This window comes from Helicoverpa armigera, chromosome 18, assembly GCF_030705265.1.
Source record: "Helicoverpa armigera isolate CAAS_96S chromosome 18, ASM3070526v1, whole genome shotgun sequence".
NCBI classification, from domain to species: Eukaryota; Metazoa; Arthropoda; class Insecta; order Lepidoptera; family Noctuidae; genus Helicoverpa; species Helicoverpa armigera.
Genome location: NC_087137.1, coordinates 8,498,843 through 8,515,485, shown reverse-complemented (window position 1 = coordinate 8,515,485; position 16,643 = coordinate 8,498,843). Strand labels below are relative to the sequence as shown.

General features: G+C 36.2%; 1 protein-coding gene and 1 long non-coding RNA gene across 4 annotated transcripts in view; one reads left to right on the top strand and one right to left on the bottom strand.

Moving 5' to 3' along the window:
• The window catches only part of LOC110377716 (beta-1,4-N-acetylgalactosaminyltransferase bre-4), a 184,244-nt gene that overhangs the window by 96,960 nt on the left and 70,641 nt on the right, over positions 1 to 16,643 (top strand). The gene's annotated exons all lie outside the window — the stretch shown is intronic.
• On the bottom strand, positions 11,762 to 15,496 carry LOC135118111 (uncharacterized). Of its 3 annotated transcripts, none has more exons than XR_010277371.1 (3): positions 15,177 to 15,496; positions 14,650 to 15,087; positions 11,762 to 11,915 (listed from the first exon to the last, which is right to left on the bottom strand). It is a non-coding gene; the product is annotated as an uncharacterized LOC135118111 (long non-coding RNA). The 3 variants fall into 3 exon arrangements; XR_010277370.1 differs by having other exon boundaries at positions 14,943 to 15,087; positions 15,177 to 15,487; XR_010277372.1 differs by having other exon boundaries at positions 14,956 to 15,087; positions 15,177 to 15,486.

Here is a 16,643-nt window from a genome sequence, read left to right as displayed (position 1 = left end):
TTTTATAGGACATCAACTTATGTATATGCTACTTTCCATTTAATTTCCTTTGTCATATCATTTTAAAATTTAAAACAGTTACTAAGTAAAGACGTCAAACGTTTTAAAACTTAAAAAAAAGCTTTTAAACTTAAAAAATATACTTTACTTTAAATAAGGAAGTTTTAACAGTCCATTCGGAGGACAGATAAATAAAAATTTTATAAGTTTGTTGACTGAAACTTTGTGAAAGTATCTCGTTTCCGTTCGCTGATGGCAGAATCTCGAAAGACGCAATGCGGTATGAACCGTCTACGTTGGTCTTTATACTGAAATGTACTGAAAATATAGCGCCATATATTTTGTATCGTTTTGAAATATTCTCGTTTTTATGTTTGCGGGAATTGGAGATAGAGGCTGCTTTATTTATAGATGTACCGGGATTTGATATCGAGAGATGTGGGATAACCTTCTTTATTTGTTGAAATATTTGATGCATATTTCGGCTTCGGTCAAGGATGAAGTTTTCGAAACTTTGTTCTTCAAGATGTGATGCTATAATATTTTTTAAACTATTTTTTACCTAAGTTACATCTATTAATAGGTAATATTAGGTAAAACTAGGTCCCCATATCATAAATGCGAAAGTAACTCTCCCTGTCAGTCTCGCTTTTACGCCAGCCATAATACTGAATCTATTTGGTAGACAGTTAGTGTAGAGCCTGAGAAAGACCATTCAACATGAGTTCTCCTAAATACAAAACAATTCAAACACTAATCATACCTAACATTCAAAAAATCACGTATCAAGATTAAGGACCATCATATTAACGTTTATCATTTTATGTATCCACCTACTAACAAGTACATCGGTACTATACTTATACCCTTGAAGGGAGCATGACGTGTCCGTGCCTCGAGGATAAAACACCTGTAAGCTGGCGTAAATAACAGGAAAACGGTAACAGTACCCAGACAGCAAACTTTTAGTCGGCCGATAGTTTGTTTGGGCTTATAAATCAGTATGAAGATGAATGATGAAAATATTAGTTCTATAAAAGGATCCATGGAGTTTCTTGCCGGCTCTTTTCCATGAGACCAACTTTTTGGAACCGTGCAACTAGTATGACCTTTCGCAAGAGCCTGCAAAGGCCTATCTGAAATAAAAGCATTTCATTTCGATAGTACCCACATAAGAAAGATCAGGTATTTACCCCGTAGCAGAAAGACTGAAAACTTTGATTGGAATCAAGATTTTCTTTAAGAATAAAACCGGCCATTACCTCAACTGTCGGCCGACTGTTTAGTCTGTAGTCTGCAGGTACTTTTTTTTTTATCGACGTAAAATCATCAAATGACCCCTCCCGCTGTGGGTTAGCAGCGGTGAGGGAGTGTCAGACTCTTACTGACTAAAACCGTCGTGTTCCGTCATAGGCCTTTTATGTACCAGGGCCGCGGTATCTCTTTCGAACAACCCGCAGCCCAGTCTGCAGGTACTCTAAGGGTATTAAGTGAGGGTCTGCTTATAAACCTATTGGACGTAAATCTCTTGATGCTTAGTAACGTTATTTTAGAAGGATTTGGTGTTATAGTTTTTAATAGTTATGTTTTATTTTATTTTGCGAAACGGTTGGAAAATTCCATAAAATATTGTTTGTTTTTCCTTTCTTGTGTAATTTTCCATTATTTTTCTTTGATACAATCGGTACGATGAATATTATGGAAACTTTTAGATTTTCGTAATGCCTAATTATTTACATTACATTATAGTAGTTAATGTTTAAAACTCTGAGTAAGATCTACTCATACTCCTTACAAAATTACAAGACATACATTACACAGGAACATACTCAAATATTAAACCTATATTCAAAATTATGAGTACTCGCACAACTTCCAAAGTACGATAGCATTTTCTCTCAAACTTGGAACCTTTTTAACTGATCATAATGTTTTCTCGTTTCAGGTAACAGATCGAAGTCCGGCTTATATCCCACGTATATCGAGAAGACAGGTATAAAAGCACAGAAGTAGTGGTCCCGTATAAGCCGGGACGTTTGACAAATGGTCTAGCTCATCATTTTTTCAAATGCGTAATCGTTGACTTGGACTTATTTATGTAAGAAGTTAGGTACTTAGTAACTAAATAAACACTACTTTGTAAATAAATATCGAAATAAAATATACATTCATAGGTGCTGTTATATCTGTCGAATTTTAACGGTGTTTTTACAAATACAGTTCGGCTATTGTCCAGCCCATTACGACATAAATAAAAATATAACTTAACATTTGTCCGTTCAATGTCTTCTCACCTAAGAGTAGACTTTTAGATTTTTTTTTTGATGAGATAATAAGAAATATTACGTGATGGAACAATGATCATATACCTACCGAAGTTTTATTTATTTTTTTACAGCCTTCCTTATTCAAGCTAATATCAAATAAACCCCAAAAGATAAGAAGCTAAAATCACATCCAAAACCATATTTTTCCTCAATATTTATGGTATCAGAACATCTTTACGAAATATAAGTATCAATTTAAGCGTTACCGACGCCGTTAACTTGATAAATGCCGTGATTTCTGGCCTAATGTTACATCGAAGGGCAATCGCTGTGAGCACTCCATGGAGAACAAAATGACTTGCGGAGATGACATAACGCAAAATCTCCTATGAAAGCGGGTGTTCGGGGACGAGGGACGTTACTAACTCCGCCCTTAAATGACTTATGTTCAAAATAAAATCACCAATCAATTAAATCCAATATTTGAGAGATTGGTTTTGATTTGTCAAGGAACCCGAACAACTTGTTAGCTCTATTAATTGATCACGCCTACCGCACGTTGCTTGACCTACAAGAAGGCGCCTGACCTACCTTCCTTATGGCATCTCCACTACCTCTCCTTATTCCGTGGGGTACTCTAACTTCAAATTATTAAGGGGCTAACGAGCAAATTAATACCTTACTCCTTTGTTATAAAGTTTCAATTATATTACGCCTATATTCTAAGGTAATAGATAGGGTAAAGTTTCATTTTGCTTATATTAAGTTTCAGAATTATGTGGTTATAACTATGAACTTTAACGTTATGAAGTAGGCTAGTGGTGACTGCGGAACGGTCAAAATTAAATTAAATCTGTAGGTTCTATACCATTATTTTTTGTTTTTTTGTAAAGGCTCTGAAAATACCTATTTGAACGATTCTTTCACTTTTGACATAGACTTTATTTTGTCCGGGTGTGAAAAGTAGTTTCCACGTGCCTAAGTACTTTGCGCTTACTTCTCAGAAATCAGTCCATATTGTCATGGACCGTGAAATTACACTTATATTGCTTCTTAAGATTCTATCTAGGATAGTTCTGTGATAATAAATAAATAAAATAAATAAAAACTTTATTTAATATAATAAAGCAATGTTATATAACAGAACAGTCATAACGAAAGTTATTGTTATTGAAATGGAGCGCAATTGTGTTACGTAATTACTATGCGGAGAATATTTAGTGCAGGAATGTACTAGATACTAAACTATTATACTAAAGATGACACAATTCGTCGAAACTGTACGACTTTATATTACTTTAAATTATTACATAGATTTTATTTTAATGATTTATAAAGACATTCGAATTGACAAAAGCCTCGTTTTTTATTAGACGGTTATATACATATGTAATCATAACTAACGCCTAATATCATATGCTGAAGTGTTTGTTTGCTTGAAGGTTCTCATATCAGGATCTAAATTGGCATACCCAATAGTCCTTGTGTCAATGTCTAGACACTGTTAGATTCCCATTCATTGAATAAAGATATGTCTTTTAATTCGCTGGCTCTAAGCAGTTTCCAAGCAAAGCAGGCGAATCCGCAGACGGAAGCTAGAACCTTTACCACAATGTTTCTTCAAAGCATACCTAGTGGTACTTAGATAGTTCTTCTAAAAGGCAGGCACGTTAATTGCAAACCAGTTGTGTTCGTAACAATATTAATTACGACATCGCCGCAAGAAGCTAGTGTTTCAGCTTTCAGTTTCACAGTTAATAATATTACGTACAAGACAAGATTTACAGCGGTTTTCATGTGAAAGCTTTTGTGATGTTAAACGTTTTAGTTTGTTATTTGTGACTTTATTTAATAAGGATGTTCTGTTTGAGACTTGTTTTAAGTGGTTATGTAATCTGTACTAATATAATAAAGAGGATTTTTTTTTTGTGTGTTATTGGCTCTGAAACTACTGTACCGATTTGAAAAATTCTTTCATTGTTGGAAAGATACACTTTTCACGATTAGTTATTGTAGTTAATGTATTAAAGGAGGTCTGTGCCCAGTAGTATGGCGAAAGATCGGATGGACTTAAAATATCGCGTAGGTTTTAACAGCCACCGAAATAATTATATTTCAGTGACGAAGCAGAATCTCGTTGCTATATATCATGTACTTTGTCCATAAAACACTTGATATAATCCTATCTAATCTAACCATTGACAGTCTAGCGTCACAACGCACTCATCTTTTTATTAAAAACTAGCTTCATACAGCGGCGTCGGTCATTCGTTCCAAGTTTACCGACAACATACACATAAATGACCTTTTTTCTTGTACTTGTGAGTTGAACGTTAATTTCATAGTAAATAGTTTTGATAGGATAGATTTTGTTATTAAGTATCTAGCTTGAATAAAAAAAATGCTTTTGTGATAAAATGCTTCATCAACCTTAGGTTTGCTGTTTCCGTTGTAAAAAAATGATATTAATCAGTTAGAGTAATAAATGGATATTCAATACGTAGACAGACAATCAATTAATCTTCCATAAACGAACATTATATACAATACGTAGTATAGTAGATAAATAGTTAATGTAAATAAAGCTAAACTAAACAAAATATCGAGTGTTTTATCAATAAGTATCGAGTAGCGTTGAAAGCTGAAATAGAAAGTACCTGAAACTAGATAATAATTACTGCCTCCGGGTACAGTAAAATCAGACAAATATGTAATCTAACAAAAAGTTATTCAAAACTTTTTAAGTTGAATACATATATACACAAAATCCAATGGTCCATCGCATTAACTGTTGCGTTGCGGGTCGCGGGTTCGATTCTCACACTGAAATTCTTTTAGTTGCTTGTAACACACGAAAAAAATCGTAGTCTGCAACAACGTTGAAAATAAATCTAATTTGAACAGAAAATTCCTACAATTCCGATGCACATTCCACATAAAAACATTAGTTAATTAATTAAAAGCCTTCACTAACTATCGGTTAGTGGCAGCCATAATTAGCATTCCAGTTTGCTGACAACGTCTGAAGTTTCAAACTGGTTAGTCGTAGTACTAGTTCGATATTCTATTAAAATTCCCGCGCCATGTAAAGTGCTTTCATGAGCGTACGTACTTTAATATTGAGGCTCTACCCACTCGTGGTCTGATGGTGCTTTGTTTTACATGTTTAGAGGTTGCTTATTAGGTTTTGTAACCTTTTTGTATATTGTCTTTATAGCATTCAAGTTAATTTCAAGCGTCTAATTAGAAAAAAACATATTATATAGACGTAGAATATAGTTCGTGTTCGATTGAATGGTTTGAGCTAATTTGAGATCCACTTCATCGCTTGCCGCGGCGACGTAAGGTATCTGTCTGAGAAAAATGCAAGAAGCTACACTTCCTAATCTACTTAATAATTTCCACATAAAACAACAAAAAGTGCACTAACTTGCTTAACAAACAGTATGTATGAAACGTGCACGTTTTTTCGTATATGTTCGTAGCAAGACCAAGTATAAACCGTTGAAATAATTTAACACAGCATTTACAAACGCGAAAAGCCCGCGAACGTTTAAGCCCAAGTTTTTTGCTTACTTAACTTGACAGTCGCGGTTTTACCTGACCAGTGTAACCGAGGGTAAAAACCGCAAAATAAACAAAAGAAGAACCATTTTGTTCTTACACCAATTAACTGGGAAGGGGTCAGTATTACATTTTTAAATTCGTTTTTGAAAATGTATGTGATATATTGTGTTTTGACTGTTTCGGATGGCACGTTAAACTGTAGGTCCCAGCTGTCATTGAATTGAACATCCTTGGCAGTCGTTACGGGTAGTCAGAATCCAGTAAGTCTGACACCAGTCCAACCAAGGGGTATCGGGTTGCCCGGGTAACCGGGTTGAGGAGGTCAGATAGGCAGTCGCTTCTTGTAAAGCACTGGTACTCACCTGAATCCGGTTAGACTGGAAGCCGACCCCAACATGGTTGGGAAAAAGGCTCGGAGGATGATGATGTGATATATTGGGTCTAAATAAAGATACGATGGATGGATCGTGTGAAAGTCGGCGTGATACTTGATACTTGAGAAAATACTTCTGATAGAACAATATGCAAGAAGAAGATATGCTGTGCCGGCTATAAAGTTGGACTAAAGGCAGAAAGAGTATGATGATTAATTAGACATAAGTTTATAGAAGAATTTTTGAATGCAAATTAGTTTGATCATCGACATAAATGTGACTGAAAGATAATTACTATGTAATCCCACTTGTGACAATGGCACTCAGATATCAACATCAAGTAGCGTTTGATTACAAAACTAATCAACTGAACGTTTGAAAATGATCACAAATCAGTCACGGAAAGCGCGTATATCAAACTCGCAACTAGCAGGCAATTATTCGGACATATCCCATCAAGCCAGCTGTAAAAGCAATTTCAAATGCAGTTTATTTTGTAAACAAACGACCTGACAGTTCGATTATAACTTTGACATAAAGCTAACTTGCTTGTCACTTGTCAATATCGACCGTGGTCGTGATTTGACAAGTAACTAGAACGCCTCGTTAGTTTTAGATCACGCCTACCGTATGTTACCGTGATCCACAAGAAGGCTCCTGACCTACCTTTCTTATGAAATCTCCTCTATTTTTCCTTCCTCCGTGATATTAACCCACAATATTGTACCTTTCTTTAACGACGTCAAAAATCATCAAATGACCCCTCCCGCTGTGTGTTAGCAGCGTTGAGGGAGTGTTAGACTCTTACTGACTATAAACCGTCGTGATCCGTCGTAGGCCTTTTATGTACCAGGGCCGCGGTAACTCTTTCGAACAATCCCGCATCTGTTATGTTGTACCTTCTGTTATATTTTTTCTTCGTATGGTAACCCTCCATTGCTACAGGTTAAGGCGGACTTAACCTGTGTTAAGTGATCTGTCTAACGAAGGGTTAAGCTCGTGTTACATGGGTTTCACACCCCTTAACACTGCTCGGGTTCCGTAAGATAGGTTTAATAACGTATTTGACGTTGAGAACTTTACAAGTTAAAAAAGACGAGTGTCAAAAATAAAAAGATACTTTTTTTAATGCTCAGCCCGACAAAGAAGGAAGCCAAAAAATGACAAGATATTTATAAATGGCATCTATAGAAGCCCTTACTATTTCTCGGGCGTTTCATCCATCCTCCGAGCCTTTTTCCCAACTATGTTGCGGTCGGCTTCCAGTCTAACCGCCAAATAATATAATATTAGATCAATAAAATGCTTCAAACCAAGTCCTAAAGCAATATGATAAATGTGGCTAAGTACTTCAATTCTATTAAAACGTAACTCCAATTTATAATGCCGTCATGTTTTGTAGTTGGCTGTTACAAAAACACCCACGCTAATTGCCTGTAGAATAGCGAAATACTTGATAGCATTTGCAAATGGTGGATTAATTATTTTACTACCACGCAATATGTTCGCTTTCAACTTGAAAGCCAATTAAAAATATGCTTATAAGTCTGTTTAACGAGTATATGTTTTATTTACATGATTTATTTTGTTGAATCGACGTATTAGGAATTTTCTTCTATGCAAAGCTAATTTACTTTTCATATATTTATTTGAAAAAAGTAATAAATTTCTAAATTTCTAAATTCTGTAGTTTTCTGTTCGTTGAAGTTTGATATTAAGCAGACGGAAGATGAAGACACTTATAGTCGTAATGTAGGTAGATAGATATTCTTTATTGTAAACCATATTGTTACACAACACTGGGAATTTGAAACACAAGTATAGGTACAATTGGCGGTCTTATCACTAAAAACCAATACATACATATGTATAAGGATGTTAGATGTTATCCGATCAAATATTCTTCCAAAAGCATTATGGAATTTCTGAACAGCGGGACATTTATTTGCAACTTATAATTATGCACATGAAAGTATTTTCGAAACCATAAAACGCAGATATCGTATTCGGAACTAGCGACTCAACTTTCCCGGCTTAGTTGTTTGTTCATAGTTTCGGACAAGCTGTGAACTTCACCGGTCTGTCGCTTCCAGTGGTCAGCCAAATGCTCATTGTTATTATTTTATCCACGTTTCCTCTGCTTCTGAATAACTGTAGCTTATATTTTTGGCAAATAAAACTTCGCTCGTTTGCTGTATTTTGCAAAACGTTTAGTAAAATTGGTTGGTCATTATTCGCAAATCTTACTGCTTCTCAAATCGCACCTCTGGACTGCCCTACAAATAACACAAGCGGAAAAAAACTGAAAATGTGCGTAGCATTTATTCAAAATAAACAACCATTAAAAAGTACATAAGTCCAGTAGCCAGCCAGTTCCAAAAGTCTTCTCAAAAAAGCTGCAGAATCGAGACTCCTTACATTTAAATCTAGCAGAAAATAAAAAAAATGAACATCGCCATTGCAAACTGTGAGGAAAGACAACAATAGCTCATTTGAATCTCAAACGATGGGTTATACTTATATCTAGGATTTCGACAATGTCCCTTCTAGTCCGAGTAATTGCATTTTATCTAATAAAACCCGATCTTGGGCTATGTTTGTGTTTGTCCAAGAGGAATAGGACTTTCGAGGCTTATCTAGCGGCAAATGGCCTATGGAGAACCTTTTCATTTCTTTTGTTGGGTGTACTTTGTTGTGATCAAAAGTCTGATTTGTTGGCGTTTTATATATAATTGTTGCTTCTGTAATAAAGAGGAATCAGTTTTTTGTTTTGTTTGTTATTTATTTATTTATTTAATATTTGGAGAACCAACAGCAGTAACATTTAATAATTATAAGACAAAACCCTAAAGGCTTGTACCCTAAAGGCTCCGAAACTGCTGAACCGATTTTAAAAATTCTTTCACTGTTGGAAAGCTACACTCTTCCCTAGTAACATAGCTATATTTTATCCCGGTACGGGCAGCAGTTCTCCAGGGACGCGGGTGAAACCGTGTCAAAACGGCTATTACAAATGTAGGTACGTAGGTATATGGTTCATCAGTTGGTTACACAGATTGTCTTTCCATTTCAAGATTTTTCGCAGCAACCTTTTTGTGTCGCACAATTTGACAAGATGTTACACCGACAGAATTACATTACGATTCGTTACTTCACAAAGGCGTTTATTTTCCTTCAAAAAATTACGCGCATTCAAGAAATATTTTTACACTTGCGTGCAGAAAAAGCGAGTTCAAATCATGTGGTGTTAAGTTAGCAACAGGCGCGATCGGTAATTGTGTTCCCGATCAAATGGCGAGAGATAATCAATTCTCGATGAATCATTCGATTCAGGAATTATTCGTTGGCACAGCAGATAGGTCTACGTTTGACTTGCTAATGAATCGATCGCTGGCTGTTTGTGCGGTTCATGTACCAATTTCATCGGGAAAGTGAGCTATGTATTTGCATTTTTGTTTGCCGCAAGGAAGGAGGTTCGTTTTATTTTATTTTGTGTTTTATTTTATTTTTACTTTGTGCCATTTTTTGTGAAATTTTCGTACCTTGGCCGTAAAATGTACCTATCCTGAGACGGTTAGGTTGCTTTTTACTATCTGCTTAGTGAGAATAGCCTCTTAAACAAAACTTAACTTCTTTTTGAACTAGTGGATTATCTCTAGAGAACCAATTTTTTTCAAAAACAGAACGCATATTGTCTAAAATAATATTCCAAAATCGAATACGTTCAAACGACACGGCTACCGACGCGTAACGTGCGACGTGACTCGCGGATACTTCTCGCTTCATTTGCTTCCACCGAAGAATGGCACATTATAAATATTAATAATCTATGTCGGCACAATGGTAGGTGACGTTTACATTATAAGATCTGGAACAGCTTCTAGCCTGGTTTAGATTGGTGTTGTTTAATTATTAGGTATATAAGATAATATTTTTCAGGTAGAAACAAAAAAATAGTAATTTTGTATTAAATCGTTGCATCTGTCATTGCCCAATTAGTGAAAGCATGTTCCTAATTACAACTATTCAGCGAGAAAGTAGTTATGCACGTATTATTTACAATTATCAATTCCGTAGATGATTTTACGTAAACTTGTTATTGATTTAATCTCGAAATGACTGCGAAAATAGTGCAGATGGTACTTATAAATCAATAAGAACTTAACTAACAGCTACTCGTAGTTAAACAGGTGCAAGCTGCAAATGCAATAAAATTAATACAAACCACTTGAAATAAATCGCAATCTGCATACTTATGTACATAACAATTTGTAAGATTAAGTCGAAAATTATAGCCTTGGTGTAACTTCGTCATAAATTCTTATCAATTTATCCTGTTGTCCTAAGAAGTAAGTATTAGACTATACATACCTATTTGAAAATAATAAAATATAATATCTTATTCCAGTAGACTTCACATTTTCACCAAAAACTAATAATTTTCTAAGGAGAAAATTTTGTATAGAAAACCTGAATTTCTCAACAAAATGCTAAAAATATTTATCTACCATGTGACGCGCTTGGTGTTGCAACGTAAGGAACTTTAAAACTTCTAAACTCAAAGTGTCCATAGATAAGATCAGCACTTTCAAGTTCTTAGCAAAAATTCACGAACCAAGATTAAAATTAACTTCGAATAAACGACAAAAATATTTTAAAATATTTTAAAGTAGATTTTTATTTGCGCTATATATTTTTCATAATGTTTTATCGTGTTTAATTACATGGTGCTCGCGTAAAACGAAACGCACGGTAATGTCGTCAATGTGATTCCTTACGACGTCAAGGATCATTGGAGTTTAGTGCCGAGACATAACTGCTTGTACCTACTCTCGAGACAAATTAAGCTATGGTCACATTGTCACAAGAATTGAAAAAGAGAATAGAGAAATAGAACTAGGCTTCCTCTTAAAAAGTTTAAGGTTTGATGAATTTCCCGTGGGAACCGTGGGAACTACTGCCAGTACCGGGATAAAATGTAGCCTGTATGTGTGAAGAGTGTAGCTTTCCAAAAGTAGAGGAATTTTTCAAATCGATCCAGAAATTTCGGAGCATTTTGTACAAACAAACCAATAAAAATGTTTCCTCTTTATTATATTAGTATAGATGTATGTCTGAAAAATTAAAAGATATCCAGATCTAATTCAACATAAATATTCATCGCAAGATCTCTACTCTAACTAAACACCTTCAAATACATTGAAAACTAGACCTTTCCACTACCCCTATCCATATTTTTTCCTTTATGTTCACAATCGCTGTCCGCTCCGCTCATGACGGATGGTCCCCTCGCATTTTCTTTAATATAAACTGAGCTTAATCGATCGTAACAACGACCTCGTCATGTTTATATTACCGTGATGCTATATGAGGAGGCCTATCTAATATAATTTATAAGTCTATCCTATCTCTTTGTAGACTTTCAATATTGATAGTTTGAATACCAACTTTTTGGTAGAAGACTCCGTAAATCTATGAATTATTTTTTATATTATTTAACCTATACATATACACTTCAGTTTTTCACTAAGATTTATTTATTTATTAAAAATAAATCGCCGGTTGTTTCGGAAGGCGCGTGACGCAGCTAGCCACTTCAATTGGAGATTTGTGTGGACTAAACGCGGCCGCATACTTGCACGGAAGACACCTGGTGACTCCACACAAAGGATCCGCACTGACGAGGATATCACAAGGATTTTTGGACCTGTCAATTAAACAATGGGTTTACTATTTATGTTTGTTATTTTGTAAATATTTATCTAGTATTTGTAATTGGGAAAATATGCGTCAAAACTATTTCTATGTGGGACTTCAAATTTTAGCTGTCGTGTATGGTGAGTCACAAGTGATACTTATATATATTCCTACACTACATAAAAATACACTTTTTAGCAAACTCTCTTTCACAAAAAACATTTTCATAGTACATACACCACACACAATTATTCTTAGTTATCTACAAGTTATTACTAGTTATTTACAATTAATTTATTACACTAACAGTTCATTTTCACATATAATTGCACCATATTCACTTAACAAACATATTTACATACTTTGTAGAAACATGACTATACATAATACACAACTGACACACACAAATGGTTCCGACTAAATGTATTAAGTTTGGTTTGCTGAATGCGTGTTCGCTCGGGACTAACCAGGATGATTTCTTGATAGCCATGGGCAATTATTCAGTGGATATAATGGCCATCAACGAAACTTGGCTGCGCGAGGGTCAGGAAGACCGAGCGCCTTGTGTGCCTGGGTACAAACTCAGGCACATACCACGTCCTATATCTATACGCGGGGGTCGGGGCGGGGGGGTCGCATTTTACATTAAAAATGGAATTGCTGCGCGCGTTAGAGCTCATCCTGAACATCCCAGTGTTGAGCAGCTCTGGCTAAACCTAAATATTAATAAAAAAAAATTACTCATTGGCACTGCCTATCGCCCGCCATGGTTGGACCTGCGGCATTTTCTTGACGCCTTGTCAGCTAGCATTAGTGGTTTGGCCCCCTATGATCATTTAATTCTGTTGGGGGATTTCAATGTTAACATGTTGGAAGTTAGTAGCTCTAAGACGAAAGAACTTACCGATTTTTTCGGATATTTAAATGTCAATCAGCTGGTTCAAACACCCACACATTTTGTGGGCAATAGTAGCTCGCTTATTGATGTAATCTGCACAGATGCTCCTACCCGTGATGTTAGAGTAAATCATATTGCTGAGCTTGGCCATCACTCATTCATAACTTGTGAGACAGTTCTTAAGAAGCCTAAGTCTATACCTAGAACAGTCATATATCGTCCGCTTAAGGACATACTAGACGACTACTTCAGTGTGGATTTAAAAACTATACCATGGGACTCCGTTAGCGACATGAGTGATGTCAATGATATGGTGCAAACATTTAGTTTCTTTATGAACCAGCTTTTTGATATACATGCTCCTCTTATAAGTAAGACATTTAAAACCCGCCCCACTCCGTGGATAACTGACAATATTCGGTTAATCTCGAAATTAAGGGATGAGGCCAGAGATAGGTATCGAAAATCTAAGCTACCTGCACACAAGCAATATTATCTTGACCTTAAGCATCAAGCGATAACGGCACTGGCTTGCGAGAAAACGGCATATTTCGCCAAAAGTATCAATGACCATATTAAAGACCCGAAACTGTTATGGCGCAACTTGAAGTCTGATGTGTTGCCAGATCACAAGCAAAGATTGCTACCTGGTCATTTCAATAACGCTGAAGAAATTAATGCTGCTTTCCTTAATGTGCCGGGTAGCAGTCATCACAATGAGTCACTGAAGACCTATTTTGAGGCTCGCAGATTTAGTGACGCCTCCTTCAAACTCACAACAACTAACGCTGAAGTTGTGTACAGGATAATTAAGAGCCTGGGGTCTAATGCACAAGGTGTCGATGGTATTAGCCTCGATATGTTATCCCTTACTTTGCCAACTACCCTACAAGCCATCACAGACATCATCAACCGTTCCATAACCACAAGTACATTCCCTGAACTCTGGAGATGTGCTATTGTTCGTCCTATACCTAAAAACAATAATCCGGTTAGTACCAAGGACTTGAGACCTATTAGTATACTGCCTTGCCTCTCTAAAATCCTTGAACGGGTTGTCCACTCTCAGGTGATAGAATATCTCGAAGCCAACAATATTCTTCCGGACTTGCAATCGGGTTTCAGACAGGGTAGGGGTACTGCAACAGCTCTGGCTGATGTGGTGGGGAATATCCTTGAAGCACGCGACAGGGGGGAGGGTACAATTTTGGCGCTGCTAGACTTTTCCCGTGCCTTCGATGCAATTAACACCACACTACTGTTATCCAAGTTAGTTTTTTATGGCTTTGACAGTGATGCAGTAGAGTGGTTTAGAAGCTACCTTTCTGGTCGGTCTCAATATGTAGAGATGCATAAGGAGGATGGCTCAATAGTGTCATCCTCCCCCCTCCGCGTGTCCAGGGGTGTCCCTCAGGGGTCGATTTTGGGGCCCTTGCTGTACATCCTATATAGTGCGGATATCACAAAGACATTTATAAATTGCAACTACCATATGTATGCTGATGACATCCAATTATACATGTCTTTCAAGATAGAGGAGACATCATTAGCTGTGAAGAAAATGAATGAGGATTTGAATAGAGTGGTTGTATGGTCGGAGGAAAACTCTCTGGTTCTTAACCCCCTGAAATCTAAATTTATGGTTTTGGGTTCTAGGTACCAAGTGCGTTCAATTTTGTCAGCCAATCCTGCACTAGTAATCATGGGTGAGAGAATTGAGAGAGTGGAACAGGCTTGCAATTTTGGGTTGATTATGGATCCCGAGCTGCGTTTTGAGTCTCATATTAGCAATGTCCTTCGTAACTGTTTTTATAGGTTAAAGGTTTTATATGGAATAAGAAGATACCTGGCTATTCCCTTGCGCAAACAACTTGTAGACAGTCTTATTCTATCAAAGTTAAATTATTGTGATGTAGTATATGGACCATGCCTTCTTTCAAAAACTGTACATGTCATCCAGCGGATCCAAAATGCTTGTGCTCGTTTCTGTGTAAATATTCCTCGCAGAAGTCATGTAACACCATTCATTAACGAACTTAACTTGTTAAAAATGGCTGCTAGGTGGAGGCTACATTTGGCTAGTTTACTGTTCGGCACAATTAGAACGGAAAAACCGAATTATCTCTACAAAAAGCTAACATGGAAACATAACCAGCTAAAGCATGGTATTCGGTCCATTGTTTGTCCTCTTGTTGTTCCGATGCATCGTACTACAGCTTTCAGAGGGTCTTTCAAGTTTGCGGCCACACACTGTTGGAATGACCTCCCTCCACCATTGCGATGCCTGAAAACAAAAGGCTCATTTAAATATCAACTAAAAAAAACACTATTATAAGAACAAATCAATCATAGCACATGAAAATTATTTCATACCTCATGGGTCATGGCATACTTGCTCTGGTTCAGGAATCTCCTTCAGTGTGGGCTGCTTTGAAATCCAATCTTCTATTGGAGTTAAGCTGTGTCTGGGCTTGATGTTCTTCCTCTGCTTCTCACCTTCTCAAATTATGAGAATTTCTCCAGGTTATAATTATTATATAATACTTCCAACCCACTTATACGAATATAATTTATATTAATTTCCAAATGTTGTTCATTGTTGATATTATACTATTTAATTGTTTTTTTTCTTCTTGTTGACTTTTTCACTTGCTGTCATCTGTCATTGTCAAAACCTATATTACTATGGTCAAACCCGTATTATATGTATTATCTGTGGTCAAATATTACACTGTCAATCTCCTCTTCTGAAAACACACTATACATCCACCCACTACACAAGTTCACATTGTTCACATCACAACACAAATCACAATATTCATGCAAAGTTAAGTAGGTATTTTTTATTTATTTATTTTATACATTAGTTCCACCGGTTGACGTCATCGCGGTAGCACCGGCTATCGCTGAAAACCAGCGCTGGGACTCTATCTCGTTTCGGGTCGCAGCATTATGCTGAGCGAGGGCCGTATTGCGCGCTTTAGGACGCATATTTTCCCTTAAATTTGTGTTATGTTCTTTTTATCTTTTTATCCATATTATGCTCATTTTGTTAGGGGCACTTATGCGTCTTATATTTTGCGCAATTAAACTGATTTTCTTTCTTTCTTTCTTCTTTCTTCTAAGTCAGTCAAGCTCCTCTCAAGCGTTCTTAAAAAGATACTTCTGCTACTTAGATATTATTTTTTTTATAATATTTATACATATTTCTTACGCATTTTGATTATTCTCCTTCAGTATTCGAAGTGTGTAGGAGTAAATAGGAATAAGTACTTGGAAGTAGGTAAGTAATTACATTGGACTTATCCGAAGCTTTCGAAGTAGTACCTAATTAAATTACGTCTCGATAGTAAAAACTAGTTCAAACTGGTTTAGTTTGGCTTTCATGGTCCTATTTTATTTACTACTCAAAAGAAGTTTGAGAAAACTTCCTGATGCTTTAAAGTTTATTTAAAGATGGATGAAGCTCATGAAGTTTCGAGCACTACTCTTTAAATAAAATAAATAGTATGAAGATAGGTATTTATTTAAGTTTCCATGATACGTGCTGCGGGATTGTTCGAAAGAGTTACCGCGGCCCTGATACATAAAAGACTTAAGAAGGAACGAGTTTTAGTCAGTAAGAGTCTGACACTCCCTCACTCTGCACCCACAGCGGGAGGGGTCATATCATATCATACGTAAATTCAATCGCAATTTTTCTTCAATAGTATGTTTCTTCTTTGAACTTTCAAGGTTACATATTTTCACAGAAACTTATTTCTACGTAAAATAAAGTTGCTGGCCATCACTTACCCCAAAGGGTTGTTTTCAAGTTATATCTTGCGGGATCGTCCGTCC